Source organism: Schistocerca gregaria, chromosome X, assembly GCF_023897955.1.
Source record: "Schistocerca gregaria isolate iqSchGreg1 chromosome X, iqSchGreg1.2, whole genome shotgun sequence".
Classification (NCBI taxonomy): Eukaryota; Metazoa; Arthropoda; class Insecta; order Orthoptera; family Acrididae; genus Schistocerca; species Schistocerca gregaria.
The window spans coordinates 701,087,758-701,114,927 of NC_064931.1; positions in this window are offsets into that span (position 1 = coordinate 701,087,758).

A 27,170-nucleotide genomic window follows, 5' to 3' on the forward strand; every position below is an offset into this window, starting at 1 on the left:
TATGAATACTTTATAGACCAACGTTCACTGGATGCTAGGTCCTTTCCTAAACAAACGTATGTTGGCCCCAGCAGAGAATGTCGGCGAAAGTACGTCGTAGAATATATACCAAGCTTTGCGAGCGGAAATACTCAGCAACATAAGAGCATCGAAAACTGGGTACTAACAATGGGAGAAAGTCTTGAAATATGTAGATCATTGCATTGGGCCAGCAAAAAGTACAGTAAAAGAATTGGACAAATGCGATTAGTACTCGCGCTCTGAGGTTTCTGTACAAACTTAATTATTATATAGATAGTTCATCGACAGGGTTGGGCGAATGAGTTTGTCAGTATCAAATTTTGTGACATCATGATTGCACTGACAGAAATTTAAGTTTCTTACATTTCCAAGGGTACCTTAGTATGTCACATAAATTTCAACTTGATACTTCTTCTCAACCCTGAGGAAATGTGGTCTTAACACACAGACAACAAAGTGATCCAACTGTGGCGGTTTTACCGACTGAGGTGCGGAAACCTAAAAATAATTAATCAGACGGCAACAACGAACGAAAGTGTACCGGACTGAATCTTTCACTCTTCAGCGGAGAGTTCTCTGTTTACTGTTTCTGAAGCTTCTTGGCGTTTAGTGACAGACTAACAGATATAAAACTATTTTATAAGTGTAGTACTTCCAACAACGCCATTTTCTGTGGCTTCAGATACATCTACATGCCAATGAAGGATTGACGAGTTCAACAGACCCAATCAGGGGTGCATCATACTCGGTGTGTACAGAGGCCCTGACATCAAACCATTTCCACGGCCGAAAAGACGGATTACAGTTCATGCAAAAGAAAGACACGTTTGTGTATCTATTGGACCGGTGGAAATTAAATAAGAAAACGAGACTAGTACGACCACTTACACAACTTCGTACAGAGACCACTGTATTCCGCATTCAAGAATATCTACCTCACAGTTCATCTCTGTCGAAGACAGTGCATAAAACGTTCCTCGAAGTGTACAGAATATTCCTACGCAGTTGACCTATCGAAATAAAGCCTCTTATTTATTGCGTGTCGAACAAAACATGCGATCCACACAGGCAAATGCATTCAAACGAACGTGCATAATTTTATTACTTTCTTAACTAATAAGGTATATTGTTATCTTGTACATGCTCTAGTAAGTCAAAGGAAATTCAACAAATAACTTATGTGAAATTTGCATTTGGGCTTCTGTCATTTTATTTCTATATTTCCTTTGCACACGACGCCGCATTAAAAGTTTCTCCATTAGACCTATCTGTATAATGTTTACACTACCTGGTCAAATGCAGCCGGACACCTATTAGTGACATTAATATGGGTTATGTCCATTCTTCACCTTTATGACGGTTTGAATTCTGCTGGGGACACTTTCAGTGAGGTATCTGAAAGCCTGTGGAGGAATTATAGCCTGTTATTCCTCAAGAGCCGAAACCAGCGAATGTGGTGATGTACGACTCTGGGGTCTTAAGGTCTTGCATCGAGTTCAGGTCGCGACTCTGGCCTAGTCAGTCCATTTCAGGAATGTTATTTTCCACAAACCATTGCCTCAAAAATGCTACTTCATAACAGGATTCACTTTGAAACTACCATCTTCTCCGAAAGGTTCGTCTACAGTAAGTACAACACAACGGTGTAAAACGTATCCATATCCTTCAGTATTTAGTGTTTTCCTTAGCTCAATAAGAAACCAAACACCGACCACAGCAAAAAAAAAAAAAAAAAAAAAAAAAAACATGCCGTAACACCACCTCTTCCTTACTTCACTCTTGGTACTACACATGATGGCAGGCAATGTTCTCCAAGCATTTTTCAATCGTCAAACACTTCTAGATCTTATAATTAAATTTTCCCCAAGAAATTTAAGTCTCATCTTTATCTACAATAATGTAGAAGCTGGAGAAAATAATTAAAATTTGTGCCACGGCCGGAACTCGAACCCGGGTCTTCTTGCTGACTGGGCAGAAATGCTGATCATTACAGCATTACATGGTCATCACTTCTGCCTAGTAAACAAGAGGACCCGGGTTCGAGTTCCGGCAGTGGCACATATTTTTCGTTCATTTCTTCAGTTTCCATCATTACCCAAACACTTCTGCAGGATTACCAGAGGGTATAGCGTACTTCATTACTCCAAATTACTTGTTTCCAGTCATCCACTGTCGAATGGCGTAGCTCTGTAGAAAGCATACAGCAGATCATATCAGGCGTCGCTTAGCTTGACTACCGAAATGTGTGGCTTATGAGGAGCTGCTCGACCACGGTACCTATTCTTTTTAACCCTCTGCGCAGAGTCATTGAGCTAGCTTGACTGCTGTCAGCACTTTGGAACTCGCGAGTGACTCCTTTCGCTGACTGGATGTGATTTTTTACGACTACTCTCAGCAATGTTCGATAGTCCCTGACAGTGCATTAGGTCTGCCGCGTCTTGGTACAGCTGTGGCTGTTCTTTCGGCTTTCCATTTCACATTCAAATCACATAACCCAACAGTTGATTTAGGTAGTTTTAGAAGTGTTGAAACGTCCATGACGGATATATCACTCAGGTGACATCGAATGACTAGTCCACGTTCGAAGTCATTGTGCTCCCTGACCGACCCAATCTGCTATTCTGCTTCGCCACTGACAACGCAACATTCTACGCCTTCTTCCAGACGGTTCCGCCTCTGGTGACATCTAGTGGTCAATTTCACTTTACGTAGATGTTCGGATACCTTTCATGAGATTTTGTATTTGCTTAAGAACAGATGTTTGCTGTATGAAAAGAGATTATGATCAATAAACACAACTGAGCAATTAATTTATTTTTCACGCCATTTTGCAAGAGTGTAAAATAATTCCTTCGACATTTACTTAATTCACGCAAATAAGTCCATTTGTGTCATTCGGGACCCTGCTAAGATACTAGTGAGTGTTCTTTTATTGTCTACTCATTATTATTTTTGATAAAATTACTTTATAATGATCTCCATATCGTAATTTGGAAACTTTCTTGTAAGCATTATCCAACACAAGTATTTTAAAAATGAATTAAAAACAGACTTGACCGCATTAAAATATTTATTTACAATAGATATCCGTTTCGGTCGGAATGTGACCACCTTAAGAGATTTATACCATAATGGTAGACGGTGGCGGTGAACGGAGCAGGTGTTATGACTCCACGAGAAATATTCTCAAAAATTGCTGATTTCCGGTATGAGTATTTTTGGACAATATAGCACTACTTGTGTTAACAAAATATCGTTATCTCAATGTACGGCGTATCAACATTTACATGTTACTATATACTTAAATATCCATCTATCTATTCATTTGTTTGTAAAGCTGAGGTAATTGACTGGATATTCTAATCTGAAAATCAAATATACCAATCAAGATGAAAAACATTAAAACCAAGAATAGTTGTGGAAAACACTAAAAATATTTGCAATGAATGCAAAAATGGTTTTTTACGATTACAAAGTAACGATAATCATTAAAATCTGTACATTTCATATGTAGTGTTAAAAACAAATCACCATGATTTTGTAAACAACAATATAAAAGAATTCGATTCCCGGCACTACCAGGGATCTTTCCATGTTGGTAGGATCATAAGGGGGCGCGCTCGTGAAGCGACCTGAAGAGTTCCTGTGACCAGAAATGGGAACTCTTAAGGTCGGAAAGCTGGGAGGGCCGCATGCCAACCACTTCCCTTCCAAATCTCATCTAATAACGCCTTTTCTAGAGGGTGAAAAAGATACCCGGTGATCCACTGCGAAAGTTAGTGAAGGCTGAGATACTTCAGACTACTCAAACTACTCTTACATGATTTCTAGTGGAATCCACAAGAGAGGTGGGGCGTGGCGGTATTACAGTCTATTGGCCTTATCTGTCGTTTTCACGGGCATGAATCTTATGAAATTCACATATATTGCTGAAATGTAACTAGCATTGTGTAAGTGGCGTCATGAACCCAGACGCAAAAAAATATTTTTAATACATATGAAACGATCTTTGACATACACGGTCAAATCTCATTTAACCTTTGAAGATAATTTTTTTGTACACTCACCTGCTTCTCTTGACTGAATTATTTTGGGACTAATGAATTACATAGGTTTTTGAAATAAAGCAAGAAATTTTGTTGCTATTTTCTCATCAACTCATTTTATTTTATTACTAGATAAGTATCACATAAAAGCGTAACTTCTTTGTTGAGGTAAAGTTTCAACACAGTAGTTACAGCAGAGCCAGAAACAACAGGGCCACAAGGCTGTTCAATTTCTGTTGACATTATGATATCTACTATAGTTTTAGTATCGCACAGTGTAAACAGTTTTGTTCCGTCTGTGCCTTTTGCTTGGTATATACTGTTTAAAACAAGTATACCTTCCCACAGACTTGGACACTCGTAAAAACACCGATCGCTTAATGGATGTAGGATTAATTTGAAGTTCACTGTCAAAAATTCGCAATGTACTTTATTTCATGAAGCCTATTCACCGTCTTAGCATCTCCCACGGCGCCTGTTTCACTAAAATATAGCATTCGAAGAACAATCAATAATTGTGCCAAGACATTACATTCGAAAAGAAAGGTGTTTCAGTCATTTGGCCTGTAAACCAATATTCTTGCATCTTGTCTGCATTTGAATCTGTCCATTGTATTCCCCTGGAAGATCCTTCCAAGCGTTCATTCACTACATTGTAACAGCTGTTAGTTTCATTGGCAACGTATCCCATCAACTGCCTGTCCAATGTAAGCTCAAAATAACCACTTTCAGTAGGTGCCTCACTTAATAAAATGTTCAAATGTGTGTGAATTCCAAAGGGAGCAGACTGCTGGGGTCATCGGTCCCTAGACTTACAGTACTTAAACTAACTTATGCTAAGAACGACACACACACCCATGCGTGAGGGAGGACTCGAACCTCCGGCGGGAGGGGCGCGCTCACTCAATCCACAATGAGGATTCACTGCAGATTTCAAAAAAAATGGTTCAAATGGCTCTGAGCACTATGGGATTTAACATCTACGGTCATCAGCCCCCTAGAACTACTTAAACCTCACTAACTTAAGGACGTCACACAACACCCAATCATCACGAGGCAGAGAAAATCCCTGACCCCGCCGGGAATCGAACCCGGAAACCCGGGCGCGGAAAGCGAGAACGCTACCGCACGACCACGAGCTACGAACACACTGCAAATTTATCGTTAGAAAATGCGTAAATCTGAGATGTAAACGTACCATATGTCAGCATCTGCACTCAGTGTTCCCGACTTTTTTCTTCTTTCTTGCCTGCGAAGGGCCCGGTTCGTTAATGATTCCAACGTCACTCGATGTGTCTTCACTTCCCCTTGGTAATATCTTTGTCTTCGTGGTATTCGAAAACATTGCCAAATTCCACAGCTGGGCCTACATTTAATAGTATTTCTCTAATTTCATCGTCACTCCAACCTTTTGAAGACATAATTCACACCAAACACAAAAAGGCAAATGTAAATATCGAGTTTAGTTCCCATAGATGGAATGTATAAGTGGAATCCTGAAAACGCAAGTAGGTCCAGATGTTCGCAACAGATTTCAGCACCATGCAGTCACAAAGGGGAGTCATCATACCGATAAGTGTGCAGATACACATGACAGAAAAGCGGAAACGTACCCGTACTGTCGTAGGCTGGTGCGGCAGTACGGCCGCCTTCGATCGGAAGGGTTGCCGTCCGCTAAGGGCTAATGGGACCATCGTCAGCATCGCGTTGCGCCGACGTCATGATGGACTCAGTTAATCACAATGCAGGGTGTGCGCACTTATTATTTATCATTGCTAAGCCACCACTTCATTACTAGTGTGTGTGTGTGTGTGTGTGTGTGTGTGTGTGTGTGTGTGTGTGTGTGTGTGTTCGTGTGGCGCCATAGTTTATGTGTTAGAAACGGAAAATGTTGGTAGAAATATCGACGTCATTGCATATTACGGTAACTGGTGGCACATTTAACATATATGCAAATGACCGTATATATTAACGTAATTTATGGTGTACAATACTATGAAAATGTAGCGTGTGGCTAAATTAATGACATCAGAATGTTCACTACAAAGCAAGAAGTTGTTCCTAAATTTGATTCTTGTTTTTGGAAAACGTTAGTTCTTCAACGGGTTCAGGTTGTGTGCGTCCTTCACCTTGGTGTTGTTAGCCTGGTGGGAACACCTAGCAGAAATATCACCGCTTCATATATACTTTTGCAAAGTGATCACTACAGTACTAGTGTATGTTAAAAGAGAACTTGTTCTCATGCTGGTATAAATGATGATGTCAGGACATAGTCCAGTAAATATTAAAATAATGTACGACACTAGTGTGTCACGTCACAGAAAAATTTTGTATGCACCGCAGATTTACCGATTTCAAACACTGTCAACAAAAAACATGTAAAATACGTTATTTATAACATTTAGCACACAGCTACAAATACACACCTAGATTACGAGTAGCTCCCCACTGCATTCGCTGGGAATTGTGGATCAAACGAGCCAAGTTGTAAGTAGGCTGTTTAGGTTTTTATGTTGGTAAAACTGCACTGTGCTGGGTGCAGTCTGTGGCTGGATGGCATTGTTGATATATTCGCTATGGTAGTGTTGGGCAGTTGGATGTGAAAAGCGCATAGCGTTGCGCAGTTGGAGGTGAGCCGCCAGCAGTGGTGGATGTGGGGAGAGAGATGGTAGAGTTTTGAGAGCGGATGATCTGAACATGTGTCCATCAGAGACAGTAAATTTGAAAGAGTGGATGTCATGAACTGATATACATATTATGACTTTTGAACGCTATTAAGGTAAATACATTGTTTGTTCTCTATCAAAATATTTCATTTGCTAACTATGCATATCAGTAGTTAGTGCCTTCAGTAGTTAGAATCTTTTATTTAGCTGGCAGTAGTGGCGCTCTCTGTATTGCAGTAGTTCGAGTAACAAAGATTTTTGTGAGGTAAGTGATTCATGAAAGGTATAGGTTATTGTTAGTCAGGGCCATTCTTTTGTAGGGATTTTTGAAAGTCAGATTGCGTTGCGGTAAAAATATTGTTTGTCAGTTTAGTGTTGGTCAGAAAAAGTAAAGAGAGAAATGTCTGAGTACGTTGGGTTTTGCTCAGCTGTTTGAAAATTAAATAACTTAGAGGTTTTCCAGCACTGTCATTTATAAAAAATTTCTAAGGGGACGTTTGTAAGTGAGATGCCAACAAGGTATGGCATTGCTCGAGTGGCCCCAGCCTCCACAGAATAACTAGCTGTAAGCGTGAGAGAGATCTACATGACTGCCCGTCACTACGCCACATCATTTCCGCAGGACTGGTATACAGACTTACACTGAAGAAAAAAATATGTATGTGTAATCGTCCCTGACGCAACCGACGTGATGGTTGCACAAAAGTCACTCTACGAAATCAGAGAGAAGAAATCGCACCACAGCAAACACGTCGTAACTCGCTAACGCCTACACGTTCACCATCGAGAATCTGTGGGCTACTTTGGGCATAAAAGTCGCTACTAGTTTAAGTGGTAAGTGATTCTCTCCCCTCCCACTTCCTCTTTGATCCAATAGGAGGCAAGCTTCCTTCTTCCACACAAACCAGCCATTTTTTAATACTGGATCCGATATGTGAGTGGCATCTTTCTTGTTCTGTTCATCAAAGGGAGATGGTCATTTTGAAACACCAGCAATAGCAGGCATCAGCCAGAGTAGCCGGGTGGAATGAAAGCATGTAACATAATTAAATGAAAAACTTGAAAGTGAATCAGTGAATTTCCTCAGATGTTTCGATAATATACTTAAATAAAAATAGTAAAACATATAAATAAGCACAAATGTAAAATCAATATAAGTAATTCATGAGCCAAATTGTTAAGATAAATAACCTCTGTACAAAAGCATATCATAATCTGTGGAAGACCTATAATGTTATCTCTGTGAACTACCTGTACGAAGATCTTTGTAACTGTTTTGTTTATATAAGATATTTTCGATGTGTAAAGTGTACAAGTTGTGTGTGATGTTAAGTGTGTGTGAGACTCTACACAAATCGACCATTAGAAAACTGTAAGTACAAATTGTTCTCAAACTTTAGCCACTAACCTCACAGAAAGAATTGATACCCAACTAAAAATCGCGTTTCTTATGTACTACAGTAAAAGTCAACAAAATGAAGCAGACTCACACACACTGACAACATCAAAAGAAATGGCTTAACACACATCAAAAAAACGCACTTGAAAATGAGAATTATTTCTCGAAACGCGTCGTGCGAATAGTAAAATAAAGAAAAAATCGTGGCTGGTAGCAGAAGATTTATTTATTTATAAACAAACCTATTGTATCTACAGTCGCAGGCTTTCAAAAACCATTTATAATGGATCAAATCAGAGTTTTTCATTGTTTGTCAGAATTTAGCTCTTCTTTCTTCGCTCGATTTTGTTTCGGTTCTTCGGGCTTTTGTCTCTGGTTTAAACTATCAGTTTTCTATTTTTATTCCAAAATTGTTTCTTACGTCTATTTCGTCATTGGTGATTTTGGCTAATTCCAAGTCTTTTTTAACATTTTGGATCCGTTCTCCTCCATTAGCTAGGGAATCTACGTGTTTTACTATTCTTTTTGTTAGTCTGTGTTCGGGAAGCCTCATTATGTGTCCATAGAATTTGAGGCTTCCTTTCCTCATGTCTGTCTCTATGTTAGATTATTCTTCAATTTTGGACGTTTTCTGTAGTCTATATACATTCTCGGTCCATCTTGGTCCCAAAATTTACCTAATTATTTTTCTTTCTTCTTTCTTTGGATTTTCTATACCAGTTTTCCTATTTAGTGCCAAGATTTCGCTGGCATGTAACATTGATTGTTTAATTACTGTCTTGTAATGTCTAATTTTGGCATTTAAAGATAAGAATTTTTTATTATAGAGGTTTTGCACTAATCCTAAACCTTTACGAGCTTTCTGTATACTTTCTTGTTGTGCATAATTTTCAGAGATAATTTCTCCTACATATTTAAAGTGTGATACTCTGTTAATTTCTCCATATTTCGTTTGTAATTTGAAAATTTCTAAATTTGTTGTTGTGGACACTGTCTTTTGAATGGTATCTGCAGGCCGACTTTCTTTTAGAGTTTCTGTTTGTTTTATTATTACTAGAGAATGTGTGACATTACTAGAAGACGCATAAAATACTAGTAGGAGAACCACTAATGGTTCTGTGTCTATCACACTTATCACACTGATATTAAGTGTGATGTTTCCTCAAACGTGGGCAGGAACGGTGCTTTATAACTAAACTGCTATATCCCCCACATGAACCATACTGGGTGAAATAAAAACACATGAACCACACAATATGAGTGGCTGATGTCACTAGAAGAATCTTAAATAGATGCGGAATATATATGCACGTCCCAGACACCGAAATGAGACTAAGCAATGGCCACAGTGCAACAGAAGTGAACTGTGGCATTTCTAGATGTGCAATCAATGAAGTCTGAGGTCGCGGCTCGTTTCTCGCTATAGATAAAAATGCCACGTTAGGGAGTGCTGTAGATTCAAGCTCTGTCTGTCGAAAGTCGATTCACCAAAGACGAACAGTTAATCTTCAGCAAATAGGAATTAACATGTGAACAAGACATATACAACGACTGATGGAAAAACGGTCTGCACATACTGTAACAGTAGAATCATCGCCATTTCCTCCGCTGCATGTCGCCATATAGTTTAGAACTGTCAATGCAACGATGATCAGCGTGTAAATGAATTTAGTAGCCCCTGGACGAACTGTCACACCGTCAACGTGCGGACACAGGGTGACAATAACAGCGGAAAAGCTTTCTGTGTGGCAGAGAATCCCCGCCATGTATGTCCTTCGCGATAATGTCCGAAATGCTTCATCGTTAAGCATGTCTTCTGGCTGTAGGATTTACCCATAAAGTCTTATTAACAAAAATACATCAATACCTTGCGTTAAATAAACTCCGTTATTTAGTAACGAATACATTTCCAATTGTACTCGATACAAAAAAGACACAAGTGTGCAGTATTGGATATTAAGATTTTACCTCCCATCCTCCTCTCTCCTAGCTCTGAAACATCGTTAGTGCTTTGACAGCATCCCATCTGCAACATTATCTCTGAAGATATGAAGCAGAAATCTGTTAATATCGAAATGCATGATGCTGCCGAGACGAGAAATCTGTAGTTACGATACTTCTAAGTCTTTTTTCGTTCTCTTTTAACGTGATAAATGCGAAAATGTTCAAATGTGTGTGAATTCTTATGGGACTTAGCTTCTTAAGTTCATCAATCCCTAAGCTTACACACTACTTAACCTAAATTATCCTAAGGACAAACACTCACACACCCATGCCTGAGGGAGGACTCGAACCTCCGCCGGGATGAGCCGCATAGTCTATGACTGCAGCGGGATGAGCCGCATAGTCTATGACTGCAGCGCCCTAGACCGTTCGGCTAATCCCGCGCAGCGATAAATGCCACAATTCGTTTAGAAAATGCCAGTAATCCTTGTAAGCGATGATTTCCTCTTATTACGAGCACTGTTCTGGATATTTTGTATGGGGAACAAACGTTTAAACTATATACACTATGAGTAAAAAAGACTCATCACGAAGGAATTATCGGAATCGGACGAAATAAATGATTAAAATTTCAGAAACATTACATGATTTATTCAAGAGAAATAGCTTCACAAACTGAGAAAGTCAGTAACGCGTTGGTCCACCTCAGGCCCTTACGCAAGCAACTGTTCGGCTTGGCATTGATTGACAGAGTTGTTGGATGTCATCCTGAGGGATATCGTGGCAAATTCTGTCCAATTGTGGTGTTAGATCGCCAGAATTCAGAGATTACTGACGGACCCTGTCCATAATGCTCCAAAAATTCTGAATTTCGGGTAGATCCAGTAACCTTCCTGGCAAAGATAGGGTTCAGCAAGTACGGAGACAAGCAGTCGCCGTGTGCGGGCGGGTATTATCTTGCTGAAGGTAAGTGCACTAAGGCTTGCCATGGAGGGCACACATACGCGGTGTTGAATACTGGTATCGTCGACGTATTGCTGTGCTGTAAGGGTGTCGCGATGACAACCAAAGGGATCCTGCTATGAAAAGACCATCACTTCTCGCTGTCGAACCGTAAGGCGGGTGACAGTTGGGTTGGTATTTCATCGCTGTTCGGAATGTCTTCTCTGGTCATCGGGGCTCAGTTCTAAGCGAGACTTGTCACTGAAGACAATTCTACTCCATTCAGTGAGATTCTGGACCGAAGGGTTTTCCAAAAAGAAAAGAAAAAAAGTGCCCCTCGTAAAACGATGCTGTATATGTCTATAATTCTAATTATTTAATTTGGAAATCGATTTCCTAAACCACCAAAAAGCAGTGCTGGCAGTTCTACTGTGGAATGTCTACTGGTGGATGTCTGTATTCGTCGTAAGCAATACCTTACTAGAGGTTTTTGATAGTGTTAAGAATATAGAAAATTGTAGTGACAATAAATCGTAGAATGCAAAGTACAGGTGTACATCAATAGAGGGCCAAACTGACGTGCTGACAAAAGTATAGAACATATTATACCTTCGTGACACACAGAGGAGGCAAAGTGTGTCGAGAAAACCTAGCCCATTACCTCTAATGTTTTCGTATATGTAGTTCTTGTATCTGCTGATGTTATACGTTCTTATATGTTGTTGATCACATAATCATGATGTGTTTTCTGGCTATGACTCCTAAAATTAGAATGCATTAGTGTTATATTTTTATCTAGCTATCTACACGTTGTGGGAAACAGTAGCTGAAATGAGATCCTCGGTAATAGCAAAATGCTGTACCATACTTCGATACTTTATTTTTAAAAAAGTTTTGTTGTTGTTGTCTTCAGTCCTGAGACTGGTTTGATGCAGCTCTCCATGCTACTCTATCCTGTGCAAGCTGCTTCATCTCCCAGTACCTACTGCAACCTACATCCTTCTGAATCTGCTTAGTGTACTCATCTCTCGGTCTCCCTCTACGATTCCTACCCTCCACGCTGCCCTCCAATGCTAAATTTGTGATCCCTTGATGCCTCAAAACATGTCCTACCAACCGATCCCTTCTTCTAGTCAAGTTGTGCCACAAACTTCTCTTCTCCCCAATCCTATTCAATACCTCCTCATTAGTTACGTGATCTATCCACCTTATCTTCAGTATTCTTCTGTAGCACCACATTTCGAAAGCTTCTATTCTCTTCTTGTCCAAACTAGTTATCGTCCATGTTTCACTTCCATACATGGCTACACTCCAAACAAATACTTTCAGAAACGACTTCCTGATACATAAATCTATATTCGATGTTAACAAATTTCTCTTCTTCAGAAACGCTTTCCTTGCCAATACCAGTCTACATTTTATATCCTCTCTACTTCGACCATCATCAGTTATTTTACTTCCTAAATAGCAAAACTCCTTTACTACTTTAAGTGTCTCATTTCCTAATCTAATTCCCTCAGCATCACCCGATTTAATTTGACTACATTCCATTATCCTCGTTTTGCTTTTGTTAATGTTCATCTTATATCCTTCTTTCAAGACACTGTCCATTCCGTTCAACTGCTCTTCCAAGTCCTTTGCTGTCTCTGACAGAATTACAATGTCATCGGCGAACCTCAAAGTTTTTACTTCTTCTCCATGAATTTTAATACCTACTCCAAATTTTTCTTTTGTTTCCTTTACTGCTTGCTCAATATACAGATTGAATAACATCGGGGAGAGGCTACAACCCTGTCTCACTCCTTTCCCAACCACTGCTTCCCTTTCATGCCCCTCGACTCTTATTACTGCCATCTGGTTTCTGTACAAATTATAAATAGCCTTTCGCTCCCTGTATTTTACCCCTGCCACCTTTAGAATTTGAAAGAGAGTATTCCAGTCAACATTGTCAAAAGCTTTCTCTAAGTCTACAAATGCTAGAAACGTAGGTTTGCCTTTTCTTAATCTTTCTTCTAAGATAAGTCGTAAGGTCAGTATTGCCTCACGTGTTCCAACATTTCGACGGAATCCAAACTGATCCTCCCCGAGGTCTGCATCTACCAGTTTTTCCATTCGTCTGTAAAGAATTCGCGTTAGTATTTTGCAGCCGTGGCTTATTAAACTGATAGTACGGTAATTTTCACATCTGTCAGCACCTGCTTTCTTTGGGATTGGAATTATTATATTCTTCTTGAAGTCTGAGGGTATTTCGCCTGTCTCATACATCTTGCTCACCAGCTGGTAGAGTTTTGTCATGACTGGCTCTCCCAAGGCCGTCAGTAGTTCTAATGGAATGTTGTCTTTAAAAAAGTAGACAGGAGCAAATAATGGGTTATACTACTGTACACTATATGCCTACAGTTTTAAAGTAGAAATTGATAACACAAAACAGCGATATTGACAGCTCTTAGTAGTCGATCTATTGGAGGAAATGGAAGTTACTCGGCCAGATGACTGAAACCAATTCGTCGTCTATGTTACTAGAATCAGCTACTTCCTACAGAACTAAAAACGGGAGACATGCTCTGTTATACACTCGCAGCTATGTGCGGCAGAAACATTAACTTCCCAGATGTGCTACGTTACCATCCCGCAACACTAATATCACTATGTTGCTGTAAGTAAATACAGAGGATCACCTATCTAATCTATAATTATTTTATCACTTACGCAAAAGGTTTCGGATTTTGAGACGTTGCTGTTGTAATAAGAACACCCCTTCGTGCGGCTTTAAGATGTAAGTTGATTTTACACTGAGGCGAAAAAAGCCATGGTATACCTGCCAGCATCGTGTCGGACCTCCTTCCGTCCGATGTAGTGCAGCACCTTCACGTGGCATGGAATCAACAAGTCCAGTGCGCAAATATTGAATCATGCTGCCTCTATAACCGTTCACAATTGCGATAGTGTTGCCGGTGTCAGATTTTGTGTACGAACTGACCTTTCGATTATGTCCCGTAAATGTTCGATGGGATGAACACCGATATGGGTGGCCAAATCATTCGCTCGAGTTGCTCAGAATGTTCTTCAAACGGATCGCCAACAACTGTTGCCCAGTGACGTGATGCATTGTCATCCATAAAAATTACATCGTCGTTTGGGAAGTTGAAGTTCATACGTGGCTCTAAATTGTCTCCAAGTAGCCGAAGATAACTATTTTCAATCAGTGACCAGCTTGACCAGAGGACGTAGTCAACACAATTATGGAGCCACTACCATTTACGCAGTGCCTTGTTGACAGCTTCGACCCATGGCTTCGTAGGGTCTGCGCTACGCTACACTCGAACCCTACCATCAGCTCTTACCAACTGAAATCGAGACTCATCTGACCACGTCACAGTTTTCCAGTCGTCTAGGGTCCCATGGGAATGGTCACGATCCCAGGAGAAGCGCTGCAGGCGATGTCGTGCTGTTAGCACAGGCTCTCGCATCGGTTGTCTGCTGCCATATCGCATTAACGCCCAATGTCGCCGCAGTGTCCTAACGGATACGTGCATCGTACGTCCCACCTTGATTTCTGCTGTTATTTCACGCAGTGTTGCTTATCTTTTAGCACTGACAACTCCATACAACCGTCGCTGCTCTTGGCTGCCATTGCCCACTGCGTTGTCCGTGGTGAGAGGTAAAGCCTGTAATGTGGCATACTCTTCACACTTTCGATAGCGGAATACTAAATTACCTAACGATTTCCGAACTGGAATGTCCCATGCGTCTAGCCCCAGCTACCATTCTGCGTTCTAAGTCTGTTAATTCCCATTGTGTGGTCATAACCACCTAGGAAACCTTTTCACATGAATCACCAAAGTACCAATGATAGCTCCGCCAAAGCACTGCTCTTTTATACCTTGTGTACGCGATACTACCACCATCTGTATATTGTGGTAAGTTACTATGGGACCAAACTGCTGAGGTCATCGGTCACCAGGCCTACACACTATTTAATAGAACTTAAACTAACTTACGCTAAGGAGAACACACACACCCATGCCTGAGGGAGAACCCTAACCTCCGACGAGGGGAGCGGCGCGAATCGTGACAAGGAGCTTCAGACCGCGGCGCTCCATATCGCTATCCCATATGTACTGCAGCGGAGTTAACGCACATGGAATGTAAAGACGAGTATCGCATCTGTCGATAAAAATTGTGTGTGTGATACATATACCAATATGTACTCCAGAGCAGGAGTGATGCGTCTCCAAATGTTTACCCCCCCTGTATGCATCTAATCTGTAATTATTTTCATCACTTGCATATCATGTTTCCGGGACTGATTCCGGTTTTCAGGTGCTTTGGTCTAGGGTTAACAACAAATAACCATTTACCAATGTTATACGCGATTATTCGGCAGAAGGGTTGTGAGGAATGTCGTGATACTCACCGTACGATGGAAGAGAAAGCCATCGAAAGAGGAAAATTCAGGAAGTTTAAGGTCGCGTTGGAGATTGAGTTGTTAGATTATAGACTAATGCATGCAACTTCATCCCTAGTTTTACAAAAAACAGTGTAGGTATTATAAGAAATCATAACATCAGTTCCAGTCATGCCTACTAAAAATATTAGTATTCGTATTGACACAACAGAAAAAAAATTGTGTAATATGCTTGGTTGGTCCGTCGTGTTTACGACTTGTAAACTGGTATAGACATGCGTATTCAAATACAGAGATATATAAACAGGCAGAATACGGCGCTTCGGTCGGCAACGCCTATGTAAGACAACAAGTGTCTGGCGCAGTACTGCTAAATTGGCAGGTTATCAAGATTCAAGTCAGTTCGAACGTGGAGTTATAGTCGGCACACGAGCGCTGGCTCACAGCATCTCCGAGGTATCAATGAAGTGGGGATTTTCCGTATGACTATTTCACGAGTGTACTGTGAATAACAGGGAACCGGTAAAACATAAAATCTCCGACATAGCTGCGACGGCAAGAAAGTCCTGCAAGAACGGGACCAACGATGACTGAAGAGAATCGTTCAACGTGACAGAAGTGCAACCCCTCCGCAAATTGCTGCAGATTTCAATGCTGGGCCGTCAACAAGTGTTAGCGTGTGATTCATTCAAATGGCTCAAATGGCTCTGAGCACTATGGGACTTAACATCTGAGGTCATCAGTCCCCTAGATCTTAGAACTACTTAAACCTAACTAACCTAAGGTTATCAAACACATCCATGCCCCCGGCAGGATTCGAACCTGCGACCGTAGCGGTCGCGCGGATCCAGGCTGAAGCGCCTAGAACCGCTCGGCCACACCGGCCGGCTGTGATTCATTCAACGAAATATCATCGATATGGGCTTTCGGAGCTATGTACCCTTGATGACTGCACGACACAAAGCTTTGCGCTTCGCCCTGCCCGTTAACACCAACACTGGACAGTTGATGGGTGGAAACATGTTGCCTGGTCGACGAGTCTCACTTCAAATTGTATCGAGCGGATGGACATGTACTGGTATGGAGACAACTTCATGAACCCATGCTCCCTTCATATCAGCAGGGGACTGTTCAAGCTGGTGGATACTCTGTAACGGTGCGAGGAGTGTGCAGTTGGAGTGATATGGGATCTCTGATACGTCTAGATCAGATTCTGACAGGCGACACGTACTTAAGCATCCTGCATGATCACCTGCAGCCACTTATGTCCATTGTGCATTCCGACGGACTTGAGCAATTACAGCAGGGCAATGCAACACCCTACACGTCCAGAAGAGCTACTGAGTGGCTCCAGGAAAACTTCCGCTGGCCAACAAAGTCCCCAAACATGAACATTATTCAGCATATCTGGTATGCCTCGTAACGTGCTGTTCAGAAGAGATCTCCATCCCTCGTACTCTTGCGAATTTATGGACTGCCTTGCATGATTCATGGTGTCCGTTCCCTCCAGCAGTACTTCAGGCTAGTTGAGTCCATGCCTAATCTTATTGCGGCACTTCTGCGTGCTCGCGAGGACCCTACACGATATTAGGCAGGTGTACCAGTTTGTTTGGCTCTTCATTGTGTTTATCTGGAAGAGTGTCACAGCTCCACAACGTCATGTTAATGTCAATACGATGTCACAGAATACCCATAAGTATCGATTGTCATCATTCTGTAATTATTTACTGCTGACATACCCCGTATTTTGAAATGAATCGACGGTTTTTTTTTAATGTGGTTTACGTAAAAAAGTGCGTCGGTTTACACGGCTTGCTCTTCAGCCTGCGACCCATACTAGGTTGCATTAATAGATAAAGTATATTGCCGACCGCGGAGGTCTAGCGGTTCTAGGCGCTCAGTCAGGAACCGCGCGACTGCTACGGTCGCAGGTTCGAATCCTGCCTCGGGCATGGATGTGTGTGATGTCCTTAGATTAGTTATGTTTAAGTAGTTCTAAGTTCTAGGGGACTTATGACCACAGATGTTGAGTCCCATAGTGCTCAGAGCCATTTGAACCATTTAGATACAGTATACAGTCATCTTAAACGTATGTTCCCAATTTAAATTACCAAGAACACTTCTAGCCGTAAGAGGAAATCATCACATGCTTTCCAAACTAACTGTCACATTCACCATCTTGGCAGAGAACGGAAGAGATTTCCTAATATCCTACGTACAGTCTTCCCCTCTCAGCAGCATCAGACTCTGAACTATTCTCTGATACTAGCTGATTTGTGCATCACCTCCCATAGTAATGTCATAGACGGCACATTATTGGAGCTCCAACGATAGTTTATAACCAAAAGAGAAGGATTCATGAGTAAATGTTAAGTTCCAACACATTACATCAGAGTATTGTGTCGAGTACACGTGGAAACGTATTTGGTATCAAATAACGCTTTCCGTTTAACACAGGATATCGACGTGTTTTGCTTATAAGACTGTATGGGTAAATCCTGCAGCTTACACATGTGCTGAGCGACATACATGAGCCGTGTAATAAAAATGATTTAGAACGTTTTACGTGAGCCTGCGTCCGCTGACTGCCTCGTGTCTTCCGCAGGTGACACACTAACAGCCTTATTCATCACTGGCTTCCCGTGGCTTGGCCTACTGCCTACTCAGCTACTGTTTCACTGCTGGTCAAAGAGCACCCTCTGGATGTTGTAGTGAAGATTCGTGGTAGGGGGAATAGGAATTCGGCTGCTACCGCGAACGACAGTACGACGGAGATCCTCTGACACGTGGAAAGAGTTCTCGCTGTTACTGACTGCCAATGCCCGCATGTTGAGGGTGTGGCAGTTCCTCCCCGGTGCAAGGCATTTCATTTACACGAGAAACGCCGTTGTATCGACAGCTCTGAGCTACTTGGTGACACGCGGTGGCGGAAATGGAGAAGAAATGCCGGTGATTTTACTGTTATCAGGTATGTGCAGAACTTTTTTCCGGTAGTCACTGCATGTTTGTTGTTGACATATTAATTCCTGCTCGTGGATGATTAATTGTTCGTCGTTGGTGAATCGCCTTATCGACGCACAGTGCACGAAGTCCACAGCCTTCTCTAAGGTCGCGTTTTATGTCACACAGCGAGAGACGTGTCGTGACTTCTGTGAATTTATGACAGCACATCTAGAAACAGTTTATTTTCCTTCTCTATTGGCATCGCTCCATCTCATATGGGTGACTGGCACGTGTACATGCACTCTGTATCTATTTACAAGTCTTATAGTGACGTCACACACTCCTATTGCGTGAGTTACATATGTTTTCATTTGCCTGGGATCACTGGCAGATCCCACCCAGTATGGCTCACGTGTCAGGTGGGTGATGTAGCAGTTTAGTTGCATTGCTCCATTCCTGCAAAACACAGAAGGATTGGTAGTTCCCCTACAAGTATTCTTTACTCGTCTACTACCAATGCCACACTCTCTCTAATATTAATAATGCGATGGTTTAATATCGCGCTTCGTGTCCTCATTCCAGCTGGGTCTCTGGCTGATCTGTGCTGTTGCTGGTGTTCCGTAATGATCCACCCCCTGTGGTGAACAGAAAAACAAAGATGCCACCCACACATAGGCTCTGGAAATAAGAGATGGTTCGAGGAGGAGGGGTCGCTCGTTTCTTATTGGTCCAGAGAGAAAGAGGGGGTGGATGGAGTGAGTGAGCAAGTGGTTAACATTCAATTAGGTTTATTAATTTTACGTTTTTGTGTCTGGCTGTCTTGTTTTTTTATTTTTTATTTTTGGGTACCACAGCCTTTTAAAAGCGCCTAAAAATTGTCTTTGCGCACAGCCAGAAAGTGATGGAGATAATACCGCCCATAGTCTTCAGTCCACAGGTGCACCATTCAGTTAGCCGAAAGTGAAATAAAATATTGTAACTCCCTGGGTATAAGGCTGAGATGTCGGGAGCCACGAAGATAAATAAAAGTTTACTGACATTTAACTGTGCAGTATATGCTGACAAAAGTTCACTCGCACAAGAATAAGTCTGGAATATTATTAAAGCTCGTTCTATCGTACTCAGCACTTGACCCAGTTGAGATACGATTTCTACTACTTGTCCATAGGGAGGGGCGCGGGGGGGGACATGAAACAGAACATAGAAAAAGAAACACGAGCTTTCCAGTTAAATTATTAATGCAAGTTAGTCCACTTTCACACCGTTTAACAAGTTGTACGACGTATGTTATTCAATTGAAAAAAATCCAAGGCATAAGCGGACACAGGAATAAACACAGCACATTCTGAAGTGGAACTTATCACATTTCCGTGTGTCTCACCTCCTCAGTGCAGACACATCAGCCATTATCGCATTGAAAGTTGGTACAGTTTTATTACTACTTACATCAATTACAGTGCCATCATTTTAGCTTTGTATTTGCTATACTAAGGTAGTTTTATCTAACTCTATTTTATAATACTTGGTACGGAAATTGGTTGTTACTTAATAATTCATGAAATGAATGAGGTAGATTCGTAGAATCTTCTACCATATGTTTTTATGGCAAACTGAATCTAATTACAAAACTACAATTTTCTAAGTTCAAAATTACAAGCTTCAGAAACTTCGTAAAAATGTGTAATTTTGAAAAAACTGCCAGATAATGCTGGAGCTCGAAACCTTTAGCATTTGCATAGTTTTACATAACCTGGTTTGGTTTTGTGTCAATACTGAAACATTTAATTTTACGTAAGATTGCTGTACAATCTCTTTGTTCACTCTGTTTACTGTATGCACTAGTCGCTACCATCTTGCCATTGGCTGAAAGACAGAGATAAGTCAATAACTTGCTCGCCACGTTAGACACATCGGTAAATGTTTACTCCACCCCCCCCCTCCTCACTCACTCTCTCTCTCTCTCTCTCTCTCTCTCTCTCTCTCTCTCTCTCCAGCCGCGCGGTCTTCGGCGTCTTGTCACGGTCCGCGCGACTACCCCGTCGGAGGTTCGACTCCTCCCTCGGGCATGGGTGTGTGTGTTGTCCTTAGTGTAAGTTTAAGTTAAATTAAGTAGTGCTTAAGCTTAGGGACCGATGACGTCAGAAGTTTGGTCTCATAGGACCTACCACAAATTTCCAATTTCCCTCTCCCCCCTTCCACCCATTAGCAACGCTTATCCACAAATCTGACCACAGATGTCTACACTGGTGATCGTGTAGGCATCGGCGAGTTTCGATTTGTTTGCTGTGAAGTGATGCCCTCTCCATGAATTTCGGATTTCGTAGCTGTGCGTTTTGGGCAAGCCACCAGGTGAGTCGCGTCGGAGACGACTACACATGCATACTGTTTAAATAACGGAAGTTTCTCTACCACTCCTGGGACGATGGTCTGGCGTAGTGTAGGGCAATCATGTGCGGCTCTCTCGTTGGCTGTGAGGGATTTGGTGGCGGCCGCTGCTGCTCGAGGAGTTCCATATATTGCCGGCATCTCGCTTGGCACGTTCAATCCACATTATCTGGCGAATGCAATGTGAAGTTCCTAAAAATCTTGTTGTGTAGCAATCTTTTAATTGTTATACATACTGTATTTTATATGTTTATGGTTGACAGTCTTGGAAATCGGTAAAACTGCGATGCTTGCAGAACTTTTCTCTGTCATTACACACTAGTGTCGTACATTTCGTTAATATTTACCGGAATATGCAGTGACATCTTCATTTATACCAATATGAGAACGAGCTCGTGTTAGTACTGTAGGGATACCTTTCTTTCTTTGCAAGACTTTAAACATCGAATGCTGGTATTTCTGCTAGATGTTCCCACCAGGCTAACCTCACTGACGTGAAGGACGTACACAATTAACTTACAAGAATTGACTGAGGCTTTACGCCTCACCTGGGCCCGTCGACACCGACGTTGGACTGTATATGACTGGAAACATGTTGCCTGGTCGCACGAGTCTCGTTTCAAATTGCGTCGAGCTGATGGACGTGTACGGGTATGGAGACAACCTCATGAATCCATGGACCCTGCATATCAACAGTGGACTGTTCAAGCTGGCGGGGGCTCTGTAATGGGGTAGGGTGAGTGAAGTTGGTGTGATATAGGACCCCTGTTACGTCTAGATACGACTCTGACAGGTGACACATACGTAAGCATCCTGTCTGATCACCTGCACCCATTGTTGTCCATTGTGAATTCTTACGGACTTGGGCAAATTCAGCAGGAAAATGCGACACCCTACACGCCTAGAATCGTTACAGAGTGGCTCCAGGAATACTCTTCTGAGTTTAAACACTTCCGCTGGCCACCAAACTCTTAAGACATAACATTATTGAGCTTATGTGGAATGCCTCGCAACGTGCTGTTCAGAAGAGATCTCCACACCCTCGCACTCTTAAGGATGCAAGGACAGCCCTGCAGGATTCATGGTGTCAGTTCCCTCCAGCACTACTTCAGGTATTAGTCGACTCCATGCCACGTCGTGTTGCGGAAGTTCTGAGTGCTTGCGGGGGCCATACACGATGTTAGGCAGTTACACCAGTTTCTTTGGTTGTTCAGTGTATATTGAAACACAATGCACGTCAAGGTCGCCAGATTTCATCATCAGAACCGTAAGTAGACTTCATGAAAATCGTTTATGTATGGTAAGCTACTACACGATGGAATTCAGCCACACAAAAATCGAATGCGTTTGAATATATCATCACCAATAATACAACTATATATTGTGTCATTAAAGAAAAGCGAACACTGTTACAGCTGATCAGCTCCAGTCGTTCTGTGGAATTAATAAACATCGTGATGCCACAGCGGAAGGCCTACTACGTCATTACCGTGGTGGAGAAACGAGGCGCAACAAAGAACCAAACAACAAACTAACCGGACCTATCAGAGAACAGCGGTTTTAATTCAGATTTTCTTGTTATTAACGGCTCCAAACGCACCAAAAACGCGTCAATAAAAGACTAAAATGTTAAATAGAGGCTTTCATGAGGAATGTCAATGTTACGATGGACATCCAAATGTTTAATTAAAAATATTGTCAAGACATATTCGTTGAGTTCCGTGCCACACAACCAAACGGTCGCCTTCCACCCTAATCGAGGTATATCGCTACCGTACTGTTCAGCTGTTCACGACTTCCGTTAGAAAAAGACGAAGGAGAACACTTGTTCAGTTCATTCGACGTATCTGTTAGACCTATATAGGTCTAGCTAGCAACACGATCTAAGCCACCAACCCCAAGAAATGAACGTACTGAAAATAAAGCACACGAATCATAACTACAAGAAAAACATACAATAACGTCACATATCCCATCTACGTAACATATGATGTCGCATTTCTGTGCATGTCCGAAGCCTCGCATTGTTCATTAGGCCCTTATCTTTCAGCCCCACATTACGAACATTATGATGTGACTTGTAAAGTAACCTGCTGGAACCCGTGTACAGAAGTGCACGGGCAGCTTTCTCGTTGACAGATGTGTAATCACCCTGCTGCCACACGAGCACCAAAGCGTAGTTCCAGTAAATGGTGTAAAAACCCATAAAAGCTTGCTGTTAAATCAAGCGGACCTGGCTTCTATGCAATAAGAGTCGTACGAACGATCGCTGTGTCGGTTATCAGCGGGGGGCAGCTAAACGAGCGAGGAGCGGCTGACACGTATTTACCATGGCTAGCACGACCCACAACGAATAATAAAAGTGGTTGCGGCCGCGGTGGCGCGTTAACAATGGCTGCCAGGTAGCAGTAGAAAGTTCTGCTAGAAACGCACCGTTTTAACGACCTCGTTACCGATGAGGCGTGAAGCTACGAACACACCTCGCGGAAGTCGGTATTTATTCTATGCCTTCGCCATAGCGGACAAAAACTACTGTCACTCCGTGATCTCACATCCTACGCAGTCTACTTAGCAGACAGCATTTCTCTACTAATATATTCTCCACTCCCTGCTGCACAGTGAGGAGGAAAGTGTGTTTTGCATCAGCATTATCGATTCTCTGTCTTATTTCAGTCGCATGTTGAGCGAGGAAAGAATTACTATCCACAGGGTGAAGCCCAACTACACACACAAAATTTCCAAGGTTACTCAGAGCGTCTTCTGAGTATTTCTGAGTATTTCAGAATAATGACGTAGTTATGATTCATCCAGATTGTTACCCCGGTTACCTTATTTCTGTTAAAATGCCTTCACGACAGCAAAAAACCTATCATATGCAATCACCAAAACATACTACAGAACCACAGAATGAACCGGTTTTCTTAGGCACCTATGCACAGATGCGAAAGCACTGTGATGTTATTGCCGTCGCAGCCGGAACAGCCCAGTATAGCGCCGTTGTGCCGTTATTTCATTGCATCATTGAACCCATACATGAGGTGCATACCTCCAACTCTTTGTACTATCATAAGTGAATGTAACAAGACACACAGCACCTGTCGTAGGCAGTTCCCTTGCTGTGCATATATTTTCAGTCAAGTTCAGAGGCAAAGGAGACTGCCTCCGTGGAGGTGTAGTCAACACGGATGGCTAGTTTGTTTAGCACACGGGTTCGATTCCCAGTAGTGTTATGGAGTATTTCTTAGTGGGAGGATTGCTACAAGCTATACCCAATCTCGTGAGGCTAGTCGGCCAGTTATTTCGTAGCTCAAGAAACCCGGTGTGCGCTGACGCCAACTCCTTGCTCTCCCCCCCCCCCCCCCCCCTCCTCGCCCCCGCCCTACATCATCCAGTGATGCTATTGGCAGAGGACGACACAGTTGTCTTTCGAGCCAGGTTGGCACGTCTTGGGCCAGAACGCGAAACTTCTTTTTTTAACTAGAGATGCAAAAGTAAATCGAGGATTAGGAATCAAACGAAATGGAATTACCCTATAACGAGTCAACGGAAAGCATGGCTCTCTCATATCAAAATTGTCAGAAATCATCCCTGAACAATCTCCGAAATTTTGACGATGGAGTTCACTTTGTACACGCCATAATCTCTTTCACCACTTTACCATGGTACATACATGGTCACAATTATGGAAATACATCAAATAAAATCGTCATAAGTTCTTTGAGTTAGTACGTTGAAACTGCACGGTTGGCAGCCGGGCGTGATGAAAATTATGAGGCCTACTTTCATTTGGATGCGGTCGTCAATAAGCAAAACTGGCGTATGTGGGGGACTGAGAATACGCGTTTCACGATCGAGAAGTCTCTTCACCCTCAACGGGTCACTGTGTGGTGTGGAATGTCTAGTCACGAATAAACGGTGCGATATTGCTGGATGGCACGGTGACTACCGAATGTCACTCCAAGCTTTTGCAAGATGATTTCATCCCTATTATCCAAAGTGACCCTGATTTAGGCAAGATGTGGTCCATGCAAGACGGAGCTCCACCCCATCGAAGCAAGAAAGTGTTTGATATCCTGGAGGAGCACTTTAGGGACCGCATCCAGTCTCTGGGGTACCCATAGGCCACTGGCATGGGCCTCGATTTGTCGTCATATTCTGCGCATCTGAACACATGCGACTCTTTTTCTTATGGGGCTATATTAAAGACAACGTGCACAGCAATAACCCCAAAACGATTGCTGTGCTCAAAACAGGAATTCCAAAGATCATCGACAGATTTGATGTTCCGAGACTTCAGAGGGCCATGCGAAATTTCGGTATTCGCCAATGATGTCAGGCATATCGAACAAGTCAGAACCTAAAGCCGAATATCTGTAGTGATGTTTACATTTTGAATAAAGTGTGTGCACGCCGTAATTTTAACTAATTTGCGTTTTCTTCGTACAGTTCAATAATTATCACCCTGTACCTAAGCGAGATATATACTGGGGAAACAAAAATGGTCATATGATCTTCGTCGAAAACGGAGATCCACATTTAACGTGTAACATCTCATACCCTGGGCATGCCTGGGTACTGTTACTTTGGCTGTTGTCTAGCACAGGGTCGGGTACACGGGGAAGGAGTGTTTGTTCATCCTGAAGCCGACGGGATGGTCTTTCTACTCCACCTAAATATTTTGCGGCCGGAGCGTACATGGCTGGCTTACGGGGCTAGTGATTTCGCTACAACGGCTGGGGGTACAACATCGGTGGCAGAGAAACTCATAAAAATCCTGCCAGGGATCAGAATTTTACAGGAACACTATCAGCGCTAGCAGAAAATGGTCAATCAGAATACCTGCAATCTGCTCGTAATTGTGGTTAGATGGAATGTCTAAAGTTTAAATAATTTCGTGGAGCGTTTTGGGAGCTCAGGAAAACAGCCGGCAGTCCTGGCATGTTGTGAGCACAATCTGTGCTTCAAAGTGATTATCATTCCGGAAACTTGGAGATAGTGGTCTCTCGTACTCAACAAGTTTTCTTTTTCAGTGCGGAGAGCCTACAAAGCCTTCAAAATTGCGATACCATGCACGGGGGTCGAATTCTGCTCAGCTATTTTCCTGTCTCTTTTGGCGAGTGTTTCAGGTTAGTGAACGTAGATTTGTTGGATAAAATGAGGCCTCCCAACAGAGCGTGTAGCCATTAGAGAGCTAGAGGTGGTGTTGGGTGACAGGCATCGCTTGGGTTAATAAATAAATTTCATTTATTTCGTCCAAATTTGAGACTGATGTTTCCGTGTGACTCTTTTTCCGTTTTACTGAAAGTACACTTAATGACCAAAACAGTGAAGCACCCAGAAGGGGAGGAGGAAAGGAAATGGATCTTCACAGGTTTACAGGGTACGTCATGTTATACCAGTGAGAACAAATAGAGCCAAATTCGCGAAGGACCTGGCAGCATCACCCCACTTATCATGACGACTTCTGCTATCAGGCCGTATACTCAGTTCAAACTACGCAAAGGTAATAAAATCATTAAATTTAAGTTTTAGAGCAACTTTTTTTCGGCTGTACTATCAGATATACAAGTGTGGTCAGTTAATGACAGGAAACGACGCAGAAGAATGTTCCGAAGTTGTATGACATATATTCTTGTACATAATTTTGTGATGAAGTTTTTGTGTCTGAATAATGTTAAACGTTTAAATATCTGCCAGTTACTGACGTGAGAAACAGCTGCAATATTACAAGATAATAATAATTATTATTGTTATTATTACTATTATTTTCGTATCCAGTGCAGTACAATAAAATTATTCACAGAATCAAACATATCTACAATATATACACAGGATTTTATACAAGTCAAATTGGTTTTGATGCCCATAAATTGGCAGTCTTAATGGCTGGGACATTTGCTGTGGCCAGGTCATCAAGTGTGCAGGATTCAGACAACTTCGGGCAGACCAAGAGGTGTGCATCATCTTGAGATTCTCCGCTTTCACAGGCTGCTTCTCCAGAAATGTATCCCCATCTTTTCAAGTTCTGTTTGCACCGCGTCACTCCAGTCCGCAATCTGTTCACATCTAAAAGCGTAGGTGTAAACCAGCAGCAGGCTCTTCCTTTAGATTTTGGCCATTGTTCCCAATTATTTTGCACCGCCACAGCTCAATTCGGCGAGTGGAAGGTGAAGATGTGACTGCTTCATTTTTTTGCAGGAAACTCTTTCTGGATTTCAGCCTGGAGCACGGTGCTTCACTTCCAGATATGGGGTGCCTGGGATCGTTTTCCTATTTTTCCTTTTCACCTTCTGCCGCTCTTATATCCGGGGGTGCTATGCCTGTCAGCTGGTAGATTTTGTTGACTGAAGTTGGAGGTGATACAAGGAAGGAGCCTCCATGAAGATAAGATCGATCTGCTGATAATATGCCGACAC